The 27,481-nt window shown below is 42.4% G+C and overlaps 1 protein-coding gene across 1 annotated transcript in view; it reads right to left on the bottom strand.

Moving 5' to 3' along the window:
* Window positions 1-16,297, bottom strand: part of LOC126474715 (aromatic-L-amino-acid decarboxylase-like) — a 129,434-nt gene extending 113,137 nt beyond the window's left edge. The window contains exon 1 of the mRNA XM_050102193.1: window positions 16,213-16,297. The gene's annotated coding sequence lies outside the window, so the exon portion shown is untranslated. The remainder of the gene's footprint in view (window positions 1-16,212) is intronic.
* Window positions 16,298-27,481: the final 11,184 nt, after the last annotated feature.

The raw sequence follows: 27,481 nt of genomic DNA, 5'->3' as shown, positions 1-27,481 counted from the left end.
CTGAGTTATTTAATGAGCCATGGAACATATATTGCAAAGACAGATTAGAGGTCATAGGAGGGGGATTTTCATACATACTTCTGTAAGGATGACATAGAAATAAGCATACCTGTCATAGAGAAGAAGCTTAAGGATTTGAAAACAAATAAATCACCAGATCTGGATGGAATCCCAGTTCGATTTTATAAAAAGTACACAACAGCATTGGCACCTTACCTAGCTTGTGTTTATCATGAATCTCTCATCCAGTACAAAGTCCCCAGTGACTGGAAAAAGTGCAGGTGAGTCCAGAATATAAGAAAGGTAAAAGAATGGACCCACAAAATTACAGACCAATATCCCTAACTTCTGTTTGCTGCAGAATCCTTGAACACATTCTCAATTTGAATATTTAAACTCTCTGATAGGACAGCTGTTCTTCTCTATATACATAAACAATTTGGCAGACAAGGTGGTCAGCCTGCTGCAGTCATTTTCCGATAATGCTGTGGTGTATGCTAAGATGTCAAAACTGAGTGACTGTAGGAAGACACAAGACAACTTAGACAAAATATCCAGATGGTGTGATGAATGGCAGCTAGCCCTAAATGTGGAAAAATGTAATTTAATTCAAATGGGTAGGAAGAATAAATCTATAATGTTTGGATACAGTATTACTAGTATCCAGCTTGACACAGTCAAGTCATTTAAGTATCTGGGTATAACATTGCAAAGTGATATGAGTGGAATGAGCATGTGAAAACTATAGTAAGGAAGGCAAATGGTCAACTTTAGTTTACTAGGAGAATTTGAGGCAAGAGTAGTTCACCTGTAAAGGAGACCACATATGGGACACTGGTACAACCTATATTTGAGTACTGCTCGAGTCCTTGGGATCTGTACCATGTCTGATTGAAGGAAGGCATCAGAGCAATTCAGAGGAGGGCTGCTAGATTTATTACCGATAGGTTTGAACAAACCTTAAGTGTTACAGAGATGCTTCGGGAACTCAAATGGAGATCCTTGGAGGAAAGACGGCACTCTTTTCAGGAAACACTGTTGAGAAAATTTAGAGAACTGGCATTTGAAACTGACTGCTGAACGATTCTGCTCCCATCAACATACATCATACATAAGAACCACAAAGATAAGATATGAGAAATTAGGGCTCATATGGAGACGTACATATAGTAATATTTCCCTCACTCTATTTACAAGTGGAACAGGAGGGGAAAGACAGGTAGTGGTACAGGGGACCCTCCACACACACATACCTTACACTAGCTTGTGAAGTACACATGTAGATGTAGAAGATGGTAATCTGAAGGTGCCAAGTCAGTGGAATATGTGGATGGTTCAAAACATTCCCAACCAAATGAGTCCAAAAGACTGTGTGAGGACAGGTGTTGTCATGCAACATGCACACTCACACTTATCAGCATTTTTCTGCTTTTGTCCTGAATGCTCTTTTCGAGATCAGTGCCCAATATCACTGGGTACTGATGATCTTCCATAGAGGCACAAATTTGAACAAAATGACGCATTTTTGGGCCATCAACAATAAGGTCATGATTTTTTGCCTTAAATTTTGGCTTTGAATTTTTCAGAACATGGGGCATTGGTGCGACATCACTGTGATGTCCACCATTTTGTCTCAGGCCTGTAATGAGGCACCCACATTTCATCTCCAGTCACTGCAGAGCTCAGAAAATCCTTAGCTTGCAATTCAAGTCACTCAGAAAACTCACAGGTGCTACTGAGCTGAATTTTCTTGTGCTGCTCTGTCAGCTGATTCCAGACCCATTTTGTACACAGTTTCTGCCATCTGAGCATTTCTGTGAGTGTATCATATAAGAGAGTTCTGGACAGTGGAGGAAACACCACAAGAATTTCATCTATTGCCCATTGCCAGTCTTCACAAACAGTTTCCTCGATCTTTTGCAGCAACTCATCAGTCAAAATGGAGAGTCTCCCGGTCCTTTGTTCAACATGAACATTTGTTCTGCCTCCACTAAACATTCCACACCACTTAAACACACTCATTCAGTTCATAACACCTTTTCTGTAAACAGTTTTGATTGCCAAAAAACTTTTGGAAGGTATTATTTCTGCTTTGAGTAGAATGTGCCTCACACTTGGCAGGCTTTCTTATCAAAATCTTTCACACAACTCGACACTACAATTGTTTTCCTGTGAAGCTCATTCTGATCAAGGGATCCCTCTTATCACTAACTTACTTCCCAAAAATGCTTTGAATTTAGATGCAAACCATGTTGTGTATGATATGAGAGAGTGAGAAGGCAATGCAACAGTCACACCTATGTTTGATGCTTCTCCCCTGACTGATATTACCAGTTCTGCATTAACACATTCCATGTAACTCTTCATCAAGGGCTCACAATGCTGGTCAAAGAATGGCACGTGCTTCACATTGATGGGAGGCTCCATTCCTAGCCATGAGCCTGATATCATCTTCAGTTGTATAGTTACAATGTGAAGTTCAAAGGTTTTCTTTTCCAAAATCCTTACACAAAGTGCCTAAGTTACAGATGAAAATGCTGACTGCTGCACTTTGCTTAAAAATACCAGTTATATGTACCTGGTAATTACTTGTGATGGTCCTGAATTGCTCCCTGATGACTAATAGACAGCAACAAAGCCTCCTAGGTCATCTTAAAACTTTTCTCCCTGGACTTTTCTTGCACCTTGCACACTGTAGTGTCAAGACTGCCTCTGAGCTTCACAGGTTTCCAGGATGGTGGGATGCTGGATCAATTGGGTCATATCCACTGAATAGGCTATGGCCAAGTTCCTGCCCTATAATTGGTAATCTGATCCAAGTTTATATATCATTGTTGTGTTAATGGTCAAAGCACAAATAAATAAAGAAGAAAATAAATAAATGCTTTAGCCCTCACTCTCCAATGCAGTGTAGCTATTGGACACAGCTAGATGCAGCTATCAGGCTTCCAGTGTCCCCTAGACATTTCCACTGTTTTTAAAGGCTTGACTGTATTGTAGTCTTCTGATCTTACCATAACATTACTACAGTTGCTCACAAAACTAACTCCTCTTACACTACCCGGGTTGCCAAAACAGCTCAAAGTTTCAAGATAAGCTTTTTTTTCAGTATTCTGTAGTAGCACCAGCAGTGACACTCACATCTTATTCAGAAATGGCAAGCATCTTCCCTGATGTAGGTTATATCACAACATCTAAAATGAAAATCATGTTCACATTCCTCACACACATTGCCATCCTTGATAATTCTGTGTCAGTTTCCACACATGTCCTTTATTAGACTCAATGTATTCTGATAAATAATGTCTTTAAAGAAAATATGGAACGATCAGACTGCTACTCACCACAAAGAGCAGACACTGATTCACAGCTAGGCACTATGAAAGAGACTACTAAAATATAAAGCTTATAGGCAAAGTCCTTCTTCCAAATAATAACACACAGTCACACAAGCACAACACACACACACACACCACACACATACACACACACACACACACACACACACACATACACACATGTGATTACTGTCTCCGCACTCTGGAGCGCAAGGGATGTCATACCTCCCACAAGCAGCAATCTGTCAGTTGGATGGTGGGGGTAAGGAGGAAGAGTGGGCAGTGGGGGATAGCAGGGTTAGGAGTGGAGGAAGATGCTCTGTTGCCTGTGGGAGTGTGCAGGGACATGGTGTGGACAGGAGAGGGCTACTAGGTGCTGTGTTGGAAAGCAGTGCTTAAGGGGGGGATGGGGGGGGGGGGGGGGGGAAGGAGGGATAGATACAGAAGGAGAAAGGCTAGTAGCAGTAATGGTGGGATAGAAGGCATGTGTAGTACTAGAGTGGGAGCAGGGAAGGGGATAAGTGGGTGGAGGACAGGGACTATTGAAGGCTGAGGCCACGAGGCTTACAGGAACAAAGGATATATTGTATGGAGAGTTCCCACTTGTGCAATTCAGAAAAACTGGTGTTGATAGGAAGAATCCAGATGGCACAGACTGTGAGGCAGTTATTAAAGTGAAGCACAATGTATTGCCAGCAAATTCATCAAATGGGTAATTCAGATGTTTCTTGGTCACAGTCTAGTAGTGGCCATTCAACTGGACAAACAGCTTACTACTTTTCGTGTCCATGTAGAAAGTGGCACAGTGGTTGCAGCCTAGTTTGTAGATCATGTGGCTGCTTTCACAGGTAGCCCTACATTTGCTACGGTAGGAGATGCCTGTGAGAGCATTGGAGTAGGTGGCAGTGGGAGTATGTATGGGACAGATTTTTCATCTACTTCTTCTGCAGAGATATAAGCCATGAGGCAAGGAGTGGGGAGAAAGGGTGGAGTGGTGATAGGCAGGGATGTTATGTAGGTTTGGTGGACAGTGGAATACTGCAGTGGGAGGGGTGGGGAGGATAGTGAGGAGGATATTCCTCATTTCAGGGCATGGTGAGTGGTATTCAAAACCTTGCCAGAGAATGTCATTCAGTTTATTCAGTCCTGGTTGGCACTAAGCCATGAGAGGAGTTCTCCTTTGTTACTAGGCAATGGGTATGGAGGTTGAAGGTGACAGAAGAGACAAGGCACAGGAGATTTGTTTCTGGACAAGGCTGGGAAGGTAATTTCAGTCTGTGTGGGCCTCAGTGAGACCCTTGGCATACTTAAAGAGGGATTGGTTGTCACTACGGATGTGACAACTATGACTGGCTAGGCTGTATGGAAGGGACTTCTTGGTATGGAGTGAATGGCAGCTGTCAAAGAAGAGGTGTTGTTGCTATTTGGTAAGTTCGATGTGGACAGAGATACTGTTGTAGCCATCCTTGATATGGATGTCAACATCAAGGGTGGAGGCCTGTTGTGTTGAGGAAGATCAGATGAAGCAAATGGGGGAGATGTTGAGATTTTGGAGGAATGTCAGTAGGGTTTCTTCATCCTTGGTCTGGATCACAAAGATGTCATCAAAGAACCTGAACCAAGTGAGTTGTTCAGGATTCTGGATGGTTATGGAGGATGGCTCTAGATGGTCCATGGACAGGATGGCCTACGATCGTGTCATACTGGTGCTAATTGCTCTACTGCAGATCTGTATGCAGGTGATGCCTTCAAGGGAGAAATAGTTATGGGTGTGAATATGGTTGGCCATGGCAACCAGAAGGAGATTATAGATTTGCTGTTGGTCACACTATGGGGAAGTTGGTGCTCAATAGTGGAAAGACCATGGGTGTTGAAGATTTAGTGGAGGGAAATCGTTTACAGAAACAAGAAGGATGCCAGTTGTTAAAGTAATTGTGGCTGTGGAAAGTTGGAGAAGGAAATGGTTGGTGTCTCTTATGTAGGAGGGTGGGTTACAGGTAAGCAGAGCTTGGCAGTTGATTCAGAAAATGGGTTTGCCACTGATTCATCATCAAATGGTCATCATGGATGGTCTGTAACTTAAACACTCTCCGGTTCCACTGCTGGACAGAATGGAGACACGACTGCCTGATTGGAGCATCTGGGACCTCTTATTGATATTCCTTTTCTTATACCGCTGATACAGTCCCTCTGGAAGGAATAAGTGAAGTGTTCCTTAATAATTATAATGTCAACTCCATCTAGCCTATTTTGGTCCCCAGATGCAGGTTGCTAAGCACTGTTGTAACTACATTGTAGAGGTTTTTATAACATGTCAGTATCCCATTTGAACCTGATTACTACACACTCATCTCCACATTTGTTTATATGGCCTAGCTGGCCATTCTTCCTCACCTGTGAGGGGAGCCATAAACCTGCCCTGCAGAACTGTTTGCTTAATAGCGACATTGCCAGTCCCCATTACAGGATGTGTCCACTGGTCCATTAACTTCAGCCTTCTGTCCATAGCTGTGCAAAATTTTCAAGAATTCCCCAAATCCATGTCTATACTTAGTCATGGCATGGCTAACCTTTTGATTTATATGATCACTAAAAAAATTCTTCTCAGTGAACAGCAGCTTAGCTTCCTTCCATAATTGATTAACTACTTGCTGGCACACTTGTTTTGACTTGTCAAGATGCATTGTAAAAGTTTTTATACAAATTCACACTAAACACAATAACATTGGCTCTATATGCTTTGCAGAATATCACAACTGACTCACTGACAGACACACAGTGATTTCAGTTGGTGCAACTGAGAACTTCCCAAGTAAAATCTGACACTTGTGTGCCACTTGTTTCAAATCAGGAATCCCAGGCATACACATGTGTAAAGCATTCAGTTCAGTCCAGGCAGGCCATAAAGCTTAGCAGGCCATCATAATAATGCATATTCTATGAATTAAAAAGCTGACATGAGATTTACATTTCTTTCACGTTTTAAAAGAGATTTTGTGAGATATTGCTGGACTCCCCCTCCCCATTTTGAGCTCGTGCAGTTGATGGAGATCCTCTGAGTGATGTAATAAAAATACCTGTACAAAATTTAAATGCTTATGTAAAAACCACAACTGATAATCAAATAAATTACATCAACAAAAGTCACATTCTACATTCTCTTTCTGTTTGCCATGAAGATATTCAATTGGTCACAGAAAATGTTTCAAATACAGAGAATTTGCTAAACAATGAAGCACATTTTATTAATGTTCTGTGCATCACAGAACACTCGCTAATGATTAACCAGATACTCTTTTTCTATACCAGGCTATGTATCAGAAAATTATTTCTGTAGAAACAGTTATAAAAATGAAGGTGCTGGAAATTTAATCAAACAAGTATTCATTATAAAATTATTAGCATGTTTCAGCATCTCAATGGAGAAGGGGGTCTGAGCTGACACTCTATGGAGTCAGTGTTTCAAATATACTTGTAGCTCATTTGGAAATTTGGTCTCATTCATAAATAAACTTGAATACATTCTAATGGGCTTCATCTACACAACAAATCAACAGTGTTCTGCGGAGAGTTCAACATTTATTTTCTCAGAACCAGCAAAAAATAAGAACTATTGCTGAAGCTTAAAGATATGTTCAGCTTAAAACAGAAAATAACAGCTCCAACAAAAATCAGAGAAACACTGCTACCAGTACTGCTCTGGATCAAAGATGGTTTGTACTGAAAAATGTGTAAATAAAAGTGTCAGTAATCATGAAGTTCGAGCTGTCACCCTCACAAGTTACTTGCTGTCCACTCAGAATAATAAATGAACTGTATATGTGGACTGAAGTGACAAATGAAAATTTGTACCAAGGCCAGGATTCAAACCCAAGTCTCCTGCTCACTAAGCAGATGCACTAACTGCTGTGGCACCTTGGCACAGTGACTTTGAGCAATCTTCCCCAATCCAAATTCCCATTCACACCTCAGCCCACTTGGTATTCCTTCTAAACTATATGGAACCGTGTAGTTTCATTTGTATAAATGAACTGTACAACAAAAGGTTCAATACACATAATAAACAAACAGTCAATTCCCTATTATCAGGAGAAAGATGAGAAACAGTTTTGCAAAAAGATAACACCAACAAAAAGTTTGTGGAATTCTGTAGCATTTTCAGTGATTATTTTGAAACTGATTTCCTGCTCAAAACACAAGTAATAAAAGGCACAACCCCAAAAGAACAGAGATGGTTAATAACAGGCATCAAAACTTCAAGTGCAGGGAAAAGAGAATTGCTGAAAGACAGAAAAAGACAATAACATACTCCCTTCCATGAACAGTTACATTCAGAATCAACCAGTGATAACTTTATAACAGAATCAGCAAGTAGAAGTCAAGCAGTCTGGAAAGTAACAAAAAGGAGGTAAAGCAACCCCAAAATGGAAAATATCACCCTGAACCATGATTCCCAGGACATTATACATTTTTCCAGGTATTACAATGCAGATTTCATAAACAACTGAATGGTCAGTGATAAAAGAGATACCAGTAGTACAAACAGACAAAAGAACAAACTACACTCTTGTCATTTTTCAGCCTATACTTGCAAAACAACTCCAGATGAAATCATACATCTTGCAAACTTTTTCAAGAAAATGTCATCAGGAAGTGATTCTATAGCATATTATTTCATAACAATGTGTTACTAACATTTCATTGCCTCTTGCAGATACAGCCACCTTATCTTTTCTGACACAGATAATTTCAAACTGTCTAGAGATTTCTTATTGGTCTCTGTTCACAAGAAAGAAGGCACATTCTATAGGGAAAACTATACACCAGTCACATTTTTATCAAGCTTTAGTAAAATCATGGAAAAAGTAATATATAACAAAATAAAACTTTGTCTAAACAGGAATTGAAAGACCCAATGGTTCCAACTGACTGCCTTGTCATGCTCAGCCAACAGATGTCACTGGATGCCGATATAGAGGGGCATGCTGTCAGCACAATGTTCTCCTGACCACTGACAGTTTTTGGGACTGGAGCTGCCACTTCTTAATGAAATAGTTGTTCAATTGGCCTCACAAGGGCTGAGGGCACCCTCGCTTGCCAAAAGCACTTGGCAGACCTGGGTAGTCACCTATCCAAGTGATGGCCAAGTCTGACAACACTCATCTTCAGTGATCTGAAGGGAACTAGTGTGGCCACTGCAGAAAGGCTATTGTCTAATGTATAACAGCTTAATGAAATTTTTGGACAAAAATAAATTTCTGATATTCAATAAAAATAAATAACTAGAGTCATCTACGGTTTTATACAGTATGCTTTAGAAGCAGTGGAGAAAAAAAACAGAATACCACTGTATGAACGAAAGTTCTCATGGCAATTCCACTAATAAAATATGATTGTGTTTCAAGCCATGTCAAGTAGTTAACTGCCCACAAGCTTTTGGCAGAGATTTCCTCTGCCATTGTTATGTGGTTGATTGTCATGTTGTCACCAGTGACATCATTAGTGCTCAGTCCCATATGACATATGGTGTGATTGCCACAACCAGTTCAACTTCCCAATGAAAAAATGCCAAGCCATACTCAGTTGCAGTGCAGCTGTTGAGTATGGCCTGGGATCCTGTGATTGGGGAGCTGAAAGTAGTCATGGCAGTCGTGCCACCAAAATGTTACCATATATGGTGTGAGACTGAGCACCAGTATGTCACTGATGACAGCACAGCTATATAAGTGCAATGGCATCCACAAGTCAACCACTTGACGATAGCAGAGGAGATCTCTGCCAAAAGTTTGTGGGCAGTTAACCACTTGACATGACATGAAACCAAAGAACATGTTGTTCTTAAAATACCACTGGCATTTTTTAAACTTAAGTAAAGCCTTCAATATTCTGACCATTGCATAAGTTACTGTTGGAAAAGCTCCAAGTATATGGCATTAGAGACACTGCATTAAAATGGTTTACACTGTAACGTCCTGTATATAGAAGACCTAGATCTGAACATTGAGTATAAACAGTTACTGTTTTTGCAGATGACTCATGCATCCTTATTATAATAGGAAGCACACCAAATCAACTACAAGCAGCTGCAAATAAAACTGCAGCCCAACTAAGTGGGTTGTTTTAGGGGAGTAAGTTATTGACATGTGCCAAAAAAATAACATCACTAAATTTCTGTTTTATACCTGATGCATGCAACACCAGTGTGATAATAAACTCCAACAATATTACATATCCTTTGAAAGCCAAAGTTTTAGGCATTTGGCTTCAAAACTACTTCAAATGACATACACATATAAACAAAATAGATGGAAGTCTGAATAAAATATCTCATAGTCCAGATTTACTTTCTGTTACAACAATTTTTCATACTTTGCCGAAATCCATAGCATTCTGCTACACAGAATAATATTTTGGGGCATTACACCACCTAGTTAAGTCATTTTCTTAACTCAGAATAGAACTGTAAGAAAAATGCAACATGCTCAACAAACAGATTCTTGCAAACTCATCTTCCGAGGTCGTAAATCCTCCCCTGGTATATACGTACTAGAAACTTGCAAAAATGATAGAAAAAATTTAAGGGACATATATAAAAGTAATGTACAAGTCAGATTGTGACCCCTACAGTGATGAGTTGACTGGCTGCTGGTACATCAGGATGGCATGCCATTCCCTTTCCTGGACGTGGGTGCAGTGATGGTGGTTAGCTGCAGTTGAATAGTAAACTATCAGTGTAACCTCCCTTGTTAAGTCAGTCCTTTATTCGTGACAGTTAAAGAGAAGGAATTGTAGCTGGAGAGGAGGTCAGTGCCCTCTGTGATGCAGGCCACCACATACACTGAAGGGCACCAGCATCACTAGTGGTCTGCCTGGAAGGTGGCATATGCTAATACCATTGCTTGCTGGTATAAGGACTGCTACACAGAGCCAATGCAAGGTGGAGTGTTCTCAATCATGCCTGACAGAGAACAGCCCTGATTGCTTGGTCATTCCTTTAGCGGCAGCATACAGCACACCAGATCAGGGGGTGCTTATCTTGTGGCTTCAGGCCTGCTGGAGATGACGGCTCTGGTCACTGGACAGTAAGAATGTAGGCCCTCATGGGTTGGCAGACAGCGAGGGTCTACTTAGGCAACAAGGTGGGCCAGGCTTGAATCCACAGCTCATCAGCAAAGTGCCCATCAGCAGAAGGGAGTCACCCAGCAGACATATGTAGACAATGTGGCCCATCAAACTGTCGAATCACCCACTGGGTGACTCGACAGTGCGATGGGGCCAAGTTGTCTATATCCAGACTTCAACTCAGGCAGTGACCTGGAGCTAATGGTGGTAAAGCCAGGGAGTGACAGCCTGCTGCTTCATCTTAACTGCAAGTGCTCTTCTTGTACTTACTGGCTGGTACTAATTGCATTGCTCAGCATATAACACACATCTGGACATTAACATGCACAGACTGAGAAAGATGGCCTGATTTGGGTGGTAAATATGTGAGCCAGCTGGCTAAGGTTTCTCCAGTGGCAGCACTCCCACCATGGGAAACACAACAGGCTGGAGCAGCTGGGAGTTGCTGTTTGATAACGATGACTTCATTTGCTCTGGTTTTCCCGTCTAGTCACTCCTTCAGCAGCCCTGCTGGAGCTGTAAGATGTCATGACTTTGGTTTTTAGAGCCACTGGGTCGCATCTTCTACCTCATCAGCTTCGTGTATGAGTGTTCTTGCATCCTGAACATATGGGTGCTTTTCCACTCTATGATGTCATTCTGCTGATTGATGTAGGGACAGTTTATCATTCCTAGTGGAATGTTCCACAAAAATTCTGCCCCCTTCAAAAGATTAAGTATTTGGTTTGTGACCTTTTTACATTTCTGGACAAAATAATCTTAACACATGTCGACTGGAGCTGGACGGCACATATACATTGAGGATGTGGACGCCGAACAGCGTGAGAGCCATTCCTCTAGCATTAGGGAGGTACACTACATCTTCAGCACGGAATCCAGAACAGAGGAGGATGGTGACTCCACAACTACCATTGTCAGAAGAATGGGAGATGGTGCTGTGTAGCCAGTGGGGGTGTAGAAATCAGTGACAAACATTTCTTGGAGGAGGGCAATGTCGACATCAGCAACATAAATGGTCTCTTTGAACATTGCCAGTTTGTGGGAAGCCTGAATGGTGACCAGATTCATTGTCGTGATGTGGTAGTATTGCGGGCGTGCTCCCACCACTGGCACAGATGTTCCGGCAGAGTGGTCTGACTGGCATGTAACAATCGGTACAGCCACTGTAGCCGCAATCACTGGGTGGAAGGTGGATCAGGCACCTCCAAGGGGCAGTGTCTGATGGGGGAGCCACCATCTTGATCTGCTCCATCGTCGACTTCATCAGCCCAGGAGACTGGAACAGGTGGCAAGCGACTGTCACACTCATCAAGGATGAGTTGTGGTGACACTGCTGTAGTGGGGTCCAGGGACTCTCCCTCCATGGGATCCATCGTTATCGGGTGGAATTGTTCCTTAGATGGGACATCTGGAGTGGCCACTCCTGTCATCAGAGCGCTTAAGGAAGATCACTGTCTTGTCTCCACTCCACTGCCTGTGATGCCACATGAAGAAGTGTGTCGTCGGATGGCGTTTGACTTCTCTTCTTCCGTTTTCGGGTCAACTGCTGCTTTTGGAGGTGCTGTTCTGTATCAGAATGAGGACGTTCAATGTCCGAGGTCGCGCCCATCTGAAGAAAAGCAGATGTAGCCACTGCACTCGCATCGATGTCCATTGCAGCGGTGGGCAGGTCTCGAGCTCTGGAGAGGTGGTGATTTCGTAGCCGTCGGAGAAGATGGTGCTGATGAGGTCGTGGCAGCACCGTCATTTCCAGTGGGGAGTGCCAGGGGGATAACAGGCGCTTCCTGAAGTGACGCATCGGGGCTGCGTATGGCTGTGGCATAGCTGTCTGGTGAAGAAGTGACTGTCGCTTTGGGAGCTGAGCAACTGGTCGGGACCTGGAGAAAACTACGGCAGAGACGGTCTGACCGAACATGGCCCTTTGATTTGGTGGACACCATTCAACACGTAGTATGTCGTGAAAGTCAGCCATTTGTCCGCGATGTGCCTCACAACATTGCCATAGGTTCAGAAGGCTTTGACGACCATGTCTTGTGGCACTTTGAAAGGGAGCTCAAACACTCATATTGTACAAAGACCTAAACCATCGTGATCTACGGTTACCTCTCCAATATGCCCGTCAGAATGCTTCAAGTTGAGTCCGTGTGCGTGTTGTCGAGCTATCTCAGCACATGCTTCCTCCGTCATCATTTTCATATACTGCCAGTGATGAAGAAATGAACACCTATCACTTCCTGGGGGTTCAGACGTAGCTCTTTGCGAATGAATAGTTCAATTTTGTAAGCACGTGGTCGTGCAAGTTCGGCTTGGAATGTTACTTTAAGTGTCGCTTGGTGGTAACAGTGTGCCATGAGGTGCAGTAGTAATGGACGCTACACAACACGAAGTATCGCGACGTGGAAGTAAACAGTTGCGGTGCACTGTCCGGCGCGCGGAGCCACTCCGCACATGACCACGGCCAAAAGCCGACTGTCCGCTCAGCTACCTAAGCTCATTCTTGTTCATGCACTGTTTCTATTCAGTAGCAGAAGTTTTAGACCATGTGAAACACTATAGACATAAGAAAAAAACCGTCGTGTAAACACAGCTACTGTTAGCAGTGAAAGCCGGTTTATACATTTACCGTATATACCAAAAAGATAATTTATTTGCTGAAATATTACGGTGCGCAACTAACATGTCATATTTCGTGATTATGGTATTTGTACTTGCGTATTACAAAAATATGCAGATCTCTCTTAAATACGTCATTTTTAGTGCGGTATGGTGCAGTAAAGTGTGGGAGATGTGAAAACCGATACTGTATTAGTGCGCCGGCATCATCTGTGCCCACTCTTTAATGCAGCTAACCGTACCATAAAACGGGTTGACTTGGGACACTTTTTGTGTTTCCTTAGCTATTTCTCAGAGCCCATGAAACTTATGAAAAGGATATGTATATCAAAAGTTAGGTCTGGGTCAGTAGGTTACATTTATGTATCAAATATTATCTTAAATTCGGTCATTTATTTTTAATTTAATTGTTTGTTGGTGTCCCAAGTCACCCCACAGGGTGGGGTGACTTGGGACATATGGGGTAACTTGGGACACCTACAAATATTTTCCACAAAACTGCAATCACCTCACCAAAGAGGTGACTGGGGACAGTAAAAATGTTTTTCTTTTCTCATTTTAAATATGTGACACCAATTTTAGTGTCTTTTAAGATGAAATAATCAAAATTATGATATATTAAAATTAAAAACAAATCTTGAAAAGTTAAAAAAGAATCAAAAGAAATTTTTATGATATTTATTGTCTTAAAATAGTGTTTCATATATATGGAAGTACAAAAACGAATTGTTTCATGTTGTTTTTAATTACAGTAATTAGATTTTTTTACACATTAGGTACTGTGCAGTTTCATACAGGAACTTGTAACGACTACAACGAACAAAGAGGGGAACAAGTTTGCACAGAACTTGTGAAATAGAAACTTCTTGAATGTCTTCTACATTTGGAAAAACATAAATGTCTGATTGCTTCTGAGACTTTCTCATAAATGAAGTTTTCACTTTGGAATCTTTTATGGCCAATATTTTCCCTATGAATGTTTTCAGAACAACCTGGGATTTTCGTCCCACATAGTTAAACATTACAGAAATGAAGTCTCCTTCATTTAACTCATCCACTGAAGTGATAGGTACTGGTGTATTAGTTCCTCTAATTGCGGCATCTTTGTGCTCATTGTATTCTTCAGTTGAAAGATGATCATCTGTGTCATTATCATAGCTCGGATATTTTTCACTCTCTGATCTTAAATTGTCTTCAGCAGAAGGCTTAGAAGTTGAAGGTAGTAATGGAGCATTAGTGTCACTGTTGTCATGAGAGTGTGAGTCATCAAGATCCTCCAAATGTACATTTGAAATGCTTTTACCAGGTAGAACAGAAGGTATCTTTCGTCTCACACGAAGTGGCTGTGTCTCCTTTCTGAACAATTCATGCAAAAATGTACGAAATGCATCGTCCAGTGTTTGAGAGTCACCTTCATTTTAAGTAGTTCTGGGAATGAGTTTCAAGACCTGTTGTGGATTGAATGGAAAAATTCCAGTTTTCTTGAATCCGGCTTTTAAGTTGTGTCTTGTTTGGTCATTGTAATTCATAACATTGAGCGTCTTCTTCAGTGCTGCAGGAAATTTGTCCTTCATAATAGGACCCCGATTCTTCAGCTTCCATTCTTCTAAGACTTTGCGCCACTCAGCCTTCAATGAACAGAAGTAAGCCACGTCAAGAGGTTGGCACAGATGTGTTGAACTGGATGGAGGTAATATAAATTTAATGTTATGCTCCCTGCACATCTGTTAAACATTTATGGAGATATGACTGGACAAGTTATCTCCTATTACTACAGCCTTCGGCACTTCTTTGGCCAGCTTTTTCACGTATGGAAGTATGATTCCTTCGAACCAATCTGAAAATATACTTTCATTAAACCAGGAAGTTTTTGAACATCCATTAAGTGCACCTTTTGGGCCGCCCTGCTTCCAAGTATCATACACATGCGATGCACCATAAACTACATAAGGTGGAAGCAGCTCACCACTAGCTGTGCCACGGAACATGACACTAATACTACTTTTTGAACTGTCCATTATATTGTACACACGTTTTGATCCTCTTTGGCTAATGACCCTTTTAACTCCAGGATCGTCAGTAATGTTGGTTTCATCATAATTGATTATTGCTTCAGGAGGAATGCCATCTAAACGTTTTTGAAGTTCAGAAAAATATTCTTGCATGATTGTTTGGTCAGTTCTAGCATGTGCTCTTTTGATATTCATACATCATCGCTCAGACAGTATTTGCTTGTGTCTTTTTAGGAAAGACACAATCCAGTCCTGTCCTGGAAGGTTGTTATTAAACGTTTTCACTCTTTTTCCCAGCCTATCTAGATATTGTTTGACAATTACTCTAATATCCATTGAAGTCAAGGGAAAACCCCACTCACTCACAGTTACTAAATTGCTTACTATGAGGTCTTCCTCACGAGAACTGAGAGAAGTTTGGCCACCAGCTTTCTTGGGTGGAGAGTCTTTTGCTGATGATACCCATCTCTGAACAGAGCTCTTGGCGACACCGTACTTATCAGCTGCTTGTCTTACAGACAAAGTTTTAACTTGAACATCTGCCACAGCTTTTGCAAGATTCTCCGTAAAATATCGTTTGTAAGGCCTACCATCAACCTTCCTAATATACTCTCTAGGCATCTGAAACAACATTAACAGTTTTCTTGTAGATATTTAAAGTAATATGTTCTTCAAACTATGCTGCAAAACCAAACACATTGATAAACAAGTACACACTGTAATATCAAATGTGATGTAACCTAACATAACCTAACCTCACCCCTTAACCTAACCATAAAACAATAAGCAAATACTAACAATGACTCCAATGTGCATAAGAAACACCAACAACTTCATTTTAATGCGCTTTTGTGCATACAACTGTCTTTATTTAAGTCTAATGAAAGGTTTCTGCCAATCAACGACATGTCCCAAGTCACCCCAAGTTTGCTATCATTTTCAAAATTGAAAATTCCAGTCCAAAATATGGGCCTAATTTTTTATCTTTCTGTGGTTATTATTAGAGATAATTTAAACTTTAACCACATTTCCACTATTAATCCATAACAACCAGCACACCTTCCTATTTCACTATCTTTTTTTTGTTAATATTTTGCCATTTTCAAATATTGAAAAGTAGTACTTACATAGATAACAAGTTGTTCCCTTCAACCTGAGGACATCAGAACACCATCGTATAAACGATAACAATGAGCAAAACACAGTTCTGGCCACCCACTGCTGCCAACATAATAAAAAACAAAACGCTGTCAAAATGTCCTGAGTCATCCCACTGTCCCAAGTCACCTCATTTTACGGTACTAAAAATGCCATGTTTTGGAGAGATCTTTAATGTGGCGTTTCTTTGAAAGTGTCAGGAAAAGTGACTTTAGCACAGTGCCTCTTGGTACCTACAGAACATACGGTAGGTACCACCCAAATGAACTGCTCAAATGAACTGTTGCCAAATACTGAATTCAAGGTTTCCCATTGTCTTCTTACATGAAATATAATTTCTTCTTTGGTGATATGGATAATTTCTTGCCTGTTTTAAATTATTTCAGGCAAAAACAATGATGATGGAAGAGTTTTCGACAGCCGTAATTCAAGAATTATGGGAAAAGTGTTGCCAACTTTCCTAAACTAAAAGGCCAGGCGCTCAGCGGGCAGTGCGGCACTATGTTTTCGATTTTTTTCATTATGATATGGATAATTTCGTGCCTGTTTTAAATTATTTCAGGCAAAAACAACAATGATGGAAGAGTTTTCGACAATTGTAATTCAAGAATTATGGGAAAAGTGTTACCAACTTTCCAAAACTATAAAGGCCAGAAAATATCTGAAACGAAATAAGATCTATTGTGTGCAGTCTTATTTTTGGAATAATTATATTGTGTAACAGTCAAGAAGGAATTCGCATTCATTTTCCTAATTTGGAATCTGCTAGACTTACAGTTATATATACAATTAACTGAGAATATATGACATATTTGAATTACATATCTTTGATATTAGGGAAACAATAACCAGCACACTTGAAGTACAAAACGGATAATATGCATCGCTATCCAGTTATAATTTAAACATGATTTTTTACCCATAAAAAACGTATATTTAGTGTTGTTTCATCCAAATCATCCATGCATTGTCGTGAGGTTGATACCGTAGCAAGCTACTGTACTGAATAGAACTTCTCTGTTCCTCTCCTCAGCCTAGTTGCTAGCGCACTCCTTACTGGAATGAAGTACACGACTTCTGATTCATAGAACAGTTTCCTTCGTAATTGTGTAGACCCGATACTGTGCTGACGTCAACTCAGATGTAATTGCGTTCCGAGTAACACTATCAGCTATTTATATTTCGTAGTTAAGTTTCTGGTCTTGTGTATGTGTTTTCTGATCAGCTCGGAATACACACCAACACAGCATTAGTTTCAATTGTTGTGCTTTTTAATTCCATGTAATAAACATTTTCATGGGATATTAAAGCACGCTTTGAAACCTTAGTTACGTGCAATTATTTTTCCTTTAATCAACGTGTATTTTAATACTTTTCTACAGTCCAGAAAGAGAAAACCGGAAAAGTCAAATGATTGTGAATAAAGCCATACGTCCGGACCTCAGCTGAATTACTCATCTGCCAGATAAATGGTATTAAAAAGAAGCCAGAGTTAACTCTACAAAAGCTGATTTAGCAACACCTATATGAACAAAAAGTTACTAGAAGTAAACTCTACAGAAAATGTCTATTATTATAATACCATAGATTGACAGTCATTAGCTGTTATCCAACATATTAGAAATTGGGGTGTTCGATTAGCTTCCATTAATTGCGTATGTTTTTCCTGAACGTTATTTCAACATACGTTATATGACTGGTTAGTAACCTACTATATCTATGAGTTGTAGGAATTTGTCAAGGTAGCGGTGCCATTATTACGACATAATGCTGTAATGTTACTGGCTGACCTACTGCACCTTGTACTGCATAAGCTTAGGCGTACTGGTAATTATTGTAAAATGTGTTTGATGTACGCTGTTGCAGAAACGATCTAACGACGACAAAATTTTTACAGTTATTTTTATTTGTGTTTCACGAGATTTCGCTTACCTCCGCTTCTGTAAGTTGCTGCATCATTAATGGTACTTTTCCTCATTTTGAACTGCTTTCTGTGAGCGTTAGACTTAAATTCACATTGACATTACATTAGTTAAGTGACTAGAAATTTTGAAGGCAAAAAGTTAGTGAACGCGACTCATCGAACGGCACCGATGGACAAAACAGTTGACAACTTCATCGACGAATTTATTTTTAGGCTACTTTTAGCGCAATATCTCTGAATGGTCTCAGGTTTTCGCTGCGCCCTGTTAAAACAATCACAAATTTTCTCTGCAAAATGCGATCCCGTTCATCTCTGTCTCAAAACGAGAAATCCGTTATCGTGTGAATAATACAAGAACGTATAAATCTAGGTAGGTACCGTTATTTATCAAATTCAGGCATTTGAAACATTCGGTGTATAAATTAGTAAATGAGCTCGAAATAAAACATGGTTGCCTTTTAATCGAATGTCCACAGGGCCGATTCTAGAGCATTTTTCCATATAAGCAACATATCATTTGAATGCTCCCTACCTTTGCCCCCCACCCCCGTCACACACACACACACACATACACATGCCGCCGTTCTCAGCCCGTCATCAGATTATTGCTGCCTTTCCTTGGCTGGGAGCTTGGTAAGACAATTTTAGTAGTAGCAACAGATACTCACACTCAGTACTTAGGGTAATCGAGCCAGACGACAGCTTGCAATACATTCAGAAAGCCGCTTTTTTTTGTCTTTTAATACGAAGGGCTGAATAGTTGTGAACCAGATAATCGAGACTACTGTATCGTCAGCGTTTAAAGATCGTACTACTTTTACTTCCTCGAACACAAACTTGACGGCTTATTGTGATGATAAAGAATTACACTAATAAAATACCGTTTTTTATATAACATTTGTAATTTTTTAAGAACATGGAACGAAGTTTGAGTACAAGTAAATAAAATAAGCTCTGACTTGCACCAGCGTTTATTCAGCTATCGAAGAAACGGTTGTACGCCCTGCCTTTAGACAGGTCATCACCTACGCTCACAATTCGTCAGTTTGAAGAAATAACACCTTCAAAAAATTTTTCATTACTCGTAATAGGAGACGAAAAAACATCTTCACAGCCTTTGGTTGTTTTTAATTTTTCTTCCTTTCTTGCGCTCTTTTTCTCAACAATACGAATAACATAGCTTTTCCTTTTCAGACCTATTATCGTTTGTTGATTCACAGTCATGAAGACAGTAAAATACAGAGTAACTTCACAAAAGTGCTGGACAAGCGGCAAATGACCATTGTATTCAGAGGGCATCCATATGGTAGTTTATAGAGGGGGGCGGGGAGGCTATACCTGGGGTTAGCACTATTTTTAATATTGTGAAAGACGAATGGCGACTTGTAAGTAGCCATAACAGTGTTCCAGTTCTGATGGATTTTTCTTGACTAAAACACTAGGCCACAGTACTCATAATCTATAAAAACGTATAACACGTTACTTTAATTATTTTATTGAAACGAGTGAGTGTTTTTCAGCACAAATGCATGGGCAAGGTTCTTATATTTTAAAACAGAAAAGAAACTAAAAATCTACACCCCATAAGATTTTACACTGTTGTTGATATAAAAAGCAAACTGTAAAGTAAATTATGGATTTTACATTACTTATATTTGAAAAAAACAAACTGTAAATTTCTTTTCTCGCCGAACTGGTCAAACACTTGTGCCCGCAGTCAGGGTTTTTCTCCCTTTTCCTGTGGACACTAAGAAGGCGCAAGCCTAACAGATTGTCTTTGGCTGTAGTAGGCCTACTTCTCAGCTACGTTTCCACTCTATGCAGTGTGATGAAGGGATAGAATATAAGCAATCTCCTTACTGCTGGATAAAACATAGTTTCTGCAAGTATATCATGGAACTTTGTTTCTTCCAAACACTCCTTATTTGTCCAGACATTACGCCATGACATGGCTCCTGCTTACAAATTGTTGATTGATAAAATTTTTGCCAACTTTTTCTGTCTCTCATGGAATCTTCTCTCTTCTCCTTTTTCATTAAATGTGGCTGAAGAATTTCATATTTGACTGCTATGTCTTCATCTTTTAAAAAATCTTCTGATAAGTGACGTGATTATGGAAACCATGTACTCATTGTAAAGTGCCACTTTGATACACTTTGTATAGTCTTCGAGCGGTAAGAAATGGACAGTCACATTGTATCTGCGGTTCTGCCTTGTAACCCGTGTTGGGATTTTTATATCTACATCAAGTTTCTTGCACTCTTTTATTACTGCCTCGAAAATGTTTGTGAATTCGTTATTGCTTTTCCCCTGCTTCTTCCTTTAAAAAATTGGCTAGCAGATCAGTGTTGACATATCTGTAGTCTGAGTGGATGTTCGTAGCAGGAATTTGTTCACCATTGGTTCTAGATATAAAAGATACCTTGACATAATGTGTACTCAAGCAATAGGTGTAACTGATGCACTATCTAGTTAGCTGGCACATGATCTAGTGTCTTGATTGCTTTCAGTGTTATTTGCAAGGTGACTGAGACTATCCTATATTGCCAAGAAGTTTTCTTTGAATAACCTGATTGATGTATATTTATATAAAACCTAGTTTCACAGAACTCTAGAACGTTACATATTGTTTCCTGTCCAGTATACTTTCTCTAAAGAATCTTATAGCTTTTCATATTATTGCAACAGTGTTACGAATTTGCTGGACACTGTTAAGGTCATTGACAACTAAGTTTGGCCTGCGCGATGCACAGGTGAAGCAAACAGTTCACGGATACTTTTCTCGAATCCTAGCCCGTACTCCTGTTCCATGACCTGTGTTGTCGGGCAGCCATCAAAGCCCAAGTCGTTAAAAAAGTCCACGACTGTACTGGCGGTTCATAGTGTCCAATGAGCAGAATATTTCGGTGTCATCATGAGGTGCGCTGTGGACCTCAGCTGCTGAGGGTGCGCGTCCGACTAACACCCTCTGCCTCCGCGAGGCGCTCCGTCCGCCGCCCACAGCCAAGCATCGTTGCTCGTGGAGATACTATCGTCAGTTTGGAGTGAGCGTGTCGCCAAGGAAGCTGGTACGCTACACGGTCGGAGCACAAGCTCCGCACTCATCTACGCACCCCGCAGGCGTGGCTGCGGCCATGCACGCGTAAAGCGGCGACGGTAGCACCTCTGGTGTGCCTGATGGCTTTCCAGAGTATGCTTCCCCTCGATTGACAGCGTCAGACGCTGCAACAACCTCTACAAGAATAGACGGTAGCACCAGTGATGTATCCACCGGCTTTCCACAGCGTGCTGCCATTCTGTAGCTGCTCCAAGCGCGGACGGGTCCAAAGCCTCGCACGCACGTAAAGTAGTTCAGAAGCGGCCTGTACTGATGACAATGCATATGCAGTCGCCAGAACAGTGGACCTTGGGGGCCGGCAGACGGCTCGTCCCAAACAAGATGGTGCTGCAGACGGGACCACGGTCTCGCACGCTCCTGCGCCTGTCTAATGCTGAGCTTGCTCCGCCAGCTGTCGTTCATAGCAGCTAAACACACCATCTCCGACCACTGCAAACGCGAGCGCTGACAACTCGCAGATCTTAGAAACAAACCTGATCATTGTGATGGGACTCACTCCCACTAGCCGGCCGGAGTGGCCGAGTGGTTCTAGGCGCTATAGTCCGCGCGACCGCTACAGTCGCAGGTTCGAATCCTGCCTCGGGCATGGATGTGTGTGCTGTCCTTAGGTTAGTTAGGTTTAAGTAGTTCTAAGTTCTACGGGACTGATGACCTCAGAAGTTGAGTCCCATAATACTCAGGGCCATTTGCACCATCATTCCCGCTACCAGGCCATCGGATGTAGATATGGAAACCGAAACAAATTCACGGAAGTGCCTTTTCGACGTGAGCGAGGTTTCCAAACTCACCAAAAGTTCTGCTGCAGTGAGGCCGCGAGCAGTAACTCGTAGTGAAGCGTCCTAGAAAGGCACTAGAGCACAACAAACGCGGGAAATGCCTGATGAAGATGGTTATGTCAGGCCAAACCCCAAACACACCGCGAGGGCAGTTACTATTAGCGCAACAAGTGGAAACAGACAACCGTTACTGTAGAGTGAACGCCACTGAAGCTTTTTTTTTAAAAAAAATATATTTTGTGTAGAGAAAACTTATATTAAAGTGACATGTTCTACATAATTACGAAGTGTCGTATTGATGATCTATGGAACAAGTATTAATGTATGTATGTACTGACATGGACGAACCCTGCCATTTGAGCAAGGGAAAAGATTACCATTTCCACCACCGGCAGCTGTCAACTAGAAAGGGGATGACAAGTCCCTTCAATTTAAAATCAAATCGGTCATGCAGAATAATTGTACCGTTCATCTTGCCGAACGCGACATGTGTAAAGTTACAACGCACTCCAAAGATGATTACGAAACAATGATGAAAACAGTCAAGGAAGAAGAAGTACATAGTTTTACGTACACCGCAGGGCCAATGTAACTGATTAAGGCAGTGTGCCGAGCGGTCTAGGCGCTGCAGTCATGGACTGTGCGGCTGGTCCCGGCGGAGGTTCGAGTCCTCCCTCGGGCATGGGTGTGTGTGTTTGTCCTTAAGATAATTTCGGTTAAGTAGTGTGTAAGCGTAGGGACTGATGACCTTAGCAGTTAAGTCCCATAAGATTTCACACACATCTGAATATTTTTAAGGCAGTGTATCGGAAGCTGACCTTCAGTATGAAACCAGATCACTTGCGTGAAGAACAGAGTTTTCGAGGGTCGACGCACGTTGCGTCAGTAAAATGAAGTCTCCTAAGACCCACAAAGAAGAGCCTCTGTTCTACGCAGTGCTTCAGGACATCGCGAACAGGAAAATATTCCAAGTAGAGTTCGATGCGAATATAAAAGTAGAAGTAGAGAAACTGAGAGGGAAGCGCAGGAGGGCACAGTGCTTTAACTGCCAGGATCTCGAACCCTCGCCGCTGCGTTAAATGTGCGGAAACCAGGCAAGTGGTGAATGTCCCTTACTACAGACTGACAAATCGAAATGCTGCAGTTGTCCGGAACAGCATGTAGCATGTTAGCGTGGTTGCGCTGCATTTACACTACTGGCCATTAAAATTGCAACACCACGACGATGACGTGCTACAGATGCAAAATTTAACCGACAGGAAGAAGATGCTGTGATACGCAAATGATTAGCGTTTCAGAGCATTCACACAACGTTGGCGCTGGTGGCGACACCTACAACTTGCTGACATGAGGAAAGTTGTTGTGACGCTTCGTGTAAGGAGAAGAAATGCGTACCATCACGTTTCCGACTTTGATAAAGGTCGGATTGTAGCCTATCGGGATTGCCGTTTGTCGTATCGCGACATTGCTGCTCGCGTTGGTCGAGATCCAATGACTGTTAGCAGAATATGGAATCGGTGGGTTCAGGGGGGTAATGCGGGACGCCGTGCAGGATCCCAACGGCCTCGTATCATTACCAGTCGAGATGACAGGCATCTTACCCTCATGGCTGTAACGGATCGTGCAGCCACGTCTCGATCCCTGAGTCAACAGATGGGGACGTTCGCAAGACAATAACCATCTGCACGAACGGTTCTACGACCTTTGCAGGAGCATGGGCTATCAGCTCGGAGACCATGGCTGCGGTTACCCTTGACGCTGCATCACAGACAGGAGCGCCTGCGATGGTGTACTCATCGACGAACCTGGGTGCACGAATGGCAAAATGTCATTTTTTCTGATGAATCCAGGTTCTGTTTACAGCTTCATGATGGTCGCATCCGACATCGCGGTGAACGCACATTGGAAGCGTGCATTAATCATCGCCATACTGGCGTATCACCCGGCGTGATGGTATGGTGTGCCATTGGTTATACGTCTCGGTCACCTCTTGTTCGCATTGACGGCACTTTGAACAGTGGACGTTACATTTCAGCTGTGTTACGACCCGTGGCTCTACCTTTCATTTGATCCCTGCAAAACCCTACATTTCAGCAAGATAATGCACGACCGCATGTTGCAGGTCCTGTATGAACCTTTCTGGATACAGAAAATGTTCGACTGCTGCCCTGGCCAGCACATTCTCCAGATCTCTCACCAACTGAAAACGTCTGGTCAAAGGTGGTCGAGCAACTGGCTCGTCACAATACGGCAGTCACTACTCTTGATGAAATATGGTATCGTGTTGAAGCCGCATGGGCAACTATACCTGTACACGCCATCCAAGCTCTGTTTGACTCAATGCCCAGGCGTATCAAGGCCGTTATTACGGCCAGAGGTAGTTGTTCTGGGTACTGATTTCTCAGGATCTACGCGCCCAAATCTGCATTTCTTCTTAGTGTAGCAATTTTAATGGCCAGTAATGTAGGCGAGGTGGGGAGAAAAATAAGTCTTATGTATCTAGTAAGGTACCGTACTGGAGTAAGACATTTTCAAATGCTGTGGGAAAGTCTGACAATTCCAGTGCTCCCCCGGCGATTCGTATTGCCCCTCGCGAAAATGAAACTCGGGTAAGAGTTAAGAATCCGGATATCAGCCAGCGTCCAAACAATATCAATGTTGGTGTGCATGCGCAGGTGGGGGCTGCCTCACTTACTTCACTCACTTTGATTTTGGGAGATCTCTGGATCTCCTTTTTTTTTTTTTCTTTTTTAGTTCTCGCACCTGTAGTGCCTTGCCTACTTAACTGCTCTATTCGTTTTTTTAAATTCTTCTCTTTTTGGTGTGTCTGCTCAAGGTGTCATTTTCGTCTTGTGGCATTAGTTCTCATATGGGGGGCTTTTTCACGCAATAGGTCCAGGGACCTTGTGGTCGGGTGCCAATGTATCTGGATGCCTGATTAGCCATTAATGGGTTTTCAGACCCCTCCACCTCTTCACAGAATTGGCGAGCGATCTGTTTGATGCAGTCCTTGAACAGTGGAACGTCAACATGCTCGCGAAACTCTCCTAGTGGCGAAGCGTCTGTGTAGGTGCAGAGCAAGGCGGAGAGCTTTGTTCTGCACTTTTCATAGTTTTTAATATGGATGTTGGTAGCATTGCCCCATACCACAGAAGCGTACTCTATAGCGGGTCTAATACTTGCCAGATATGGCGTTAATCCGCACTGAGTGGATAGCAACGCTGTTGGTTTTAACATTCGGTAAAGCGATCGTAGGCGACCCATTGCTTTCCCTCTTACTTCGCGGTCGTCATATCCCCAGGTCACGTGCCGATCTAGGGCCACACCGAGGTATTTCTCGGTTCGTGACCATGAGATGAGGTCTCCAATGATACGAAGGGGTACCAAATCTGCAGGAAGTTTATTCCTGGTAATGACCAGGGCTTGGCCTTTAGCTGCATTCATCTTGAGTCGCCTTGTGGTCGCCCAATACGAAGGTTATCGCATGACTCTTGCAGACGGCGTCTTGCTGTGTCGTCTGCAAAATGCGCAGGCTAGACTCTGGATGTTTTTGGCATGTCAGACGTATACAGAGTGTACAGCAGGGGGCCAAGAAACGGACAAAGAAGAATCGCAGAATTTGAGATATAGTGCCACAGACAAATGTTGAAAATTAGGTGGACTGGTAAGATAAGGAATGCGGAGGTTTTGTACAGAATCGGAGAGAAAAGGAATATGTGGCAAACACAGACAAGGGGAAGGGACAGGATGATAGGACATCTGTTAAGACATCATTGAATGACTTCCATGATATTAGAAGGATCTGTAGAGGGCAAAAACTGTAGAGGAAGACAGAGATTGGGCTACAACCAATAAATAATTGACGACATAGATTGCAAGTACTGCTGTGGGATGAAGAGGATGACATACGAGAGAAATTCGTGGTGGGCCGCATCAAACCAGGCATATCCTGAGACGTTAGCAGGCCATCTCCATAATGCTCCAACCGTTCTTAATTGTGGAGAGATCCGGCGACCTTGGTGTGTAAGGTAGGGCTTGGCAAGCAAGAAGACAAGTAGCAGAAACTCTCGCTGTGTGCAGAAGGGCATTGTTTTGCTGACACGTAAGCCCAGGATGGCTTGACATGAAGGGCAACAAAACGGGGCGTAGAACATGGTTGACGTACTGCTGTGTTCCAAGGACGCCGCGGATGACAACTAGAAGTGTCCCGCTATGAAATGAAACGATACCTCAGACTATCACCCCTGGTTGTGTCCGCCCCCGGTAGGTGAGTGGTCCTAAGGGCCCGGGTTCGATTCCCGGCTGGGTCGGAGATTTTCTCCGCTCAGGGACTGGGTGTTTTGTTGTCCTAATCATCGTCATTTCATCTCCATCGACGCGCAGGTCACCGAAGTGGCGGCAACTCGAAAGACCTGCACCAGGCGAACGGTCTACCCGACGGGAGGTCCTAACCACACAACATTTCCATTTACCCCAGGTTGTCGGGCCGTTTGGCGGCGACAGACAGACTGGTGTCACATCTTTATCCAGGGCGCCTCCAGATACGTCTTCGGCATGGAATCCCATCGAGTGAAATAGAATTGTCTTCGGCAATGAGTTCGACTTCGAATTGAGTCCAAACGACTAGCGAGGACTTGTCTGGAGACACTGCGGATGAAGGTGGCATACCAAGTTGACTGTTGCCCGCCAAATGACTCGACAAGGAGGAGCTCTTTGGTTGTCATCCGCGGCTGCCTTACAGTAAAGCCGTACGTAGACCATATTCTACACCTTGTTTTGTTGCCTTCCACGGCGTGCCATCCTAGGGTTACATTCCAGCAAGATAACGTCCGCCTGCACATGGCGAGAATTTATACTGCTCGTCTTTACGCATATCAAACCATACCTTGGCCAGCAGGGTCGCTGTATTTCTCCTCCATTGAGAACGTTTGGTGGATTATGAATAGGGCTCTTCAACCATCTCGGGGCAGAATTTGACAGGATATCCATCAAGACGACATCAATCAGTGCCAAGACGAATAACTGCTTGCATAATGGCCAGAGGTGGACGAACGCGCTGTTGACCTCCTCAATTTGTAAATATCTTTCTCTTGAATAAATCGTTCGATTTTTCCGAAATTGTAATCATTTGTTTGTCAGTACATTTACATCATATATACCGATTTCCGTCCCATTCTGATCATTCCTTCGTGGTGCGTCTTTTCTTTTCTTCTTTTTTGTCTTACACTGTATTTGTTTTATGTGATCATTCCACTTTAGGATGCTCAGTATGCTTACACCTAGGTATTCTACGGTAGTTACTGTATACAGCGATTTGTCATCAACAGTGTAATTGTACAGTAACCCGCCCGGGTAGCCTTGCTTGTTACAGCGCCGCTTCCGGGACGGGCACTGCGTCAACCCCGGATGGAATCCGCCCA

The sequence above is a fragment of the Schistocerca serialis genome, chromosome 4, assembly GCF_023864345.2.
Source record: "Schistocerca serialis cubense isolate TAMUIC-IGC-003099 chromosome 4, iqSchSeri2.2, whole genome shotgun sequence".
Classification (NCBI taxonomy): domain Eukaryota; kingdom Metazoa; phylum Arthropoda; class Insecta; order Orthoptera; family Acrididae; genus Schistocerca; species Schistocerca serialis.
The sequence above is the reverse complement of the archived record's forward strand: the minus strand, read 5'-3'. Positions and strand labels throughout refer to the sequence as shown.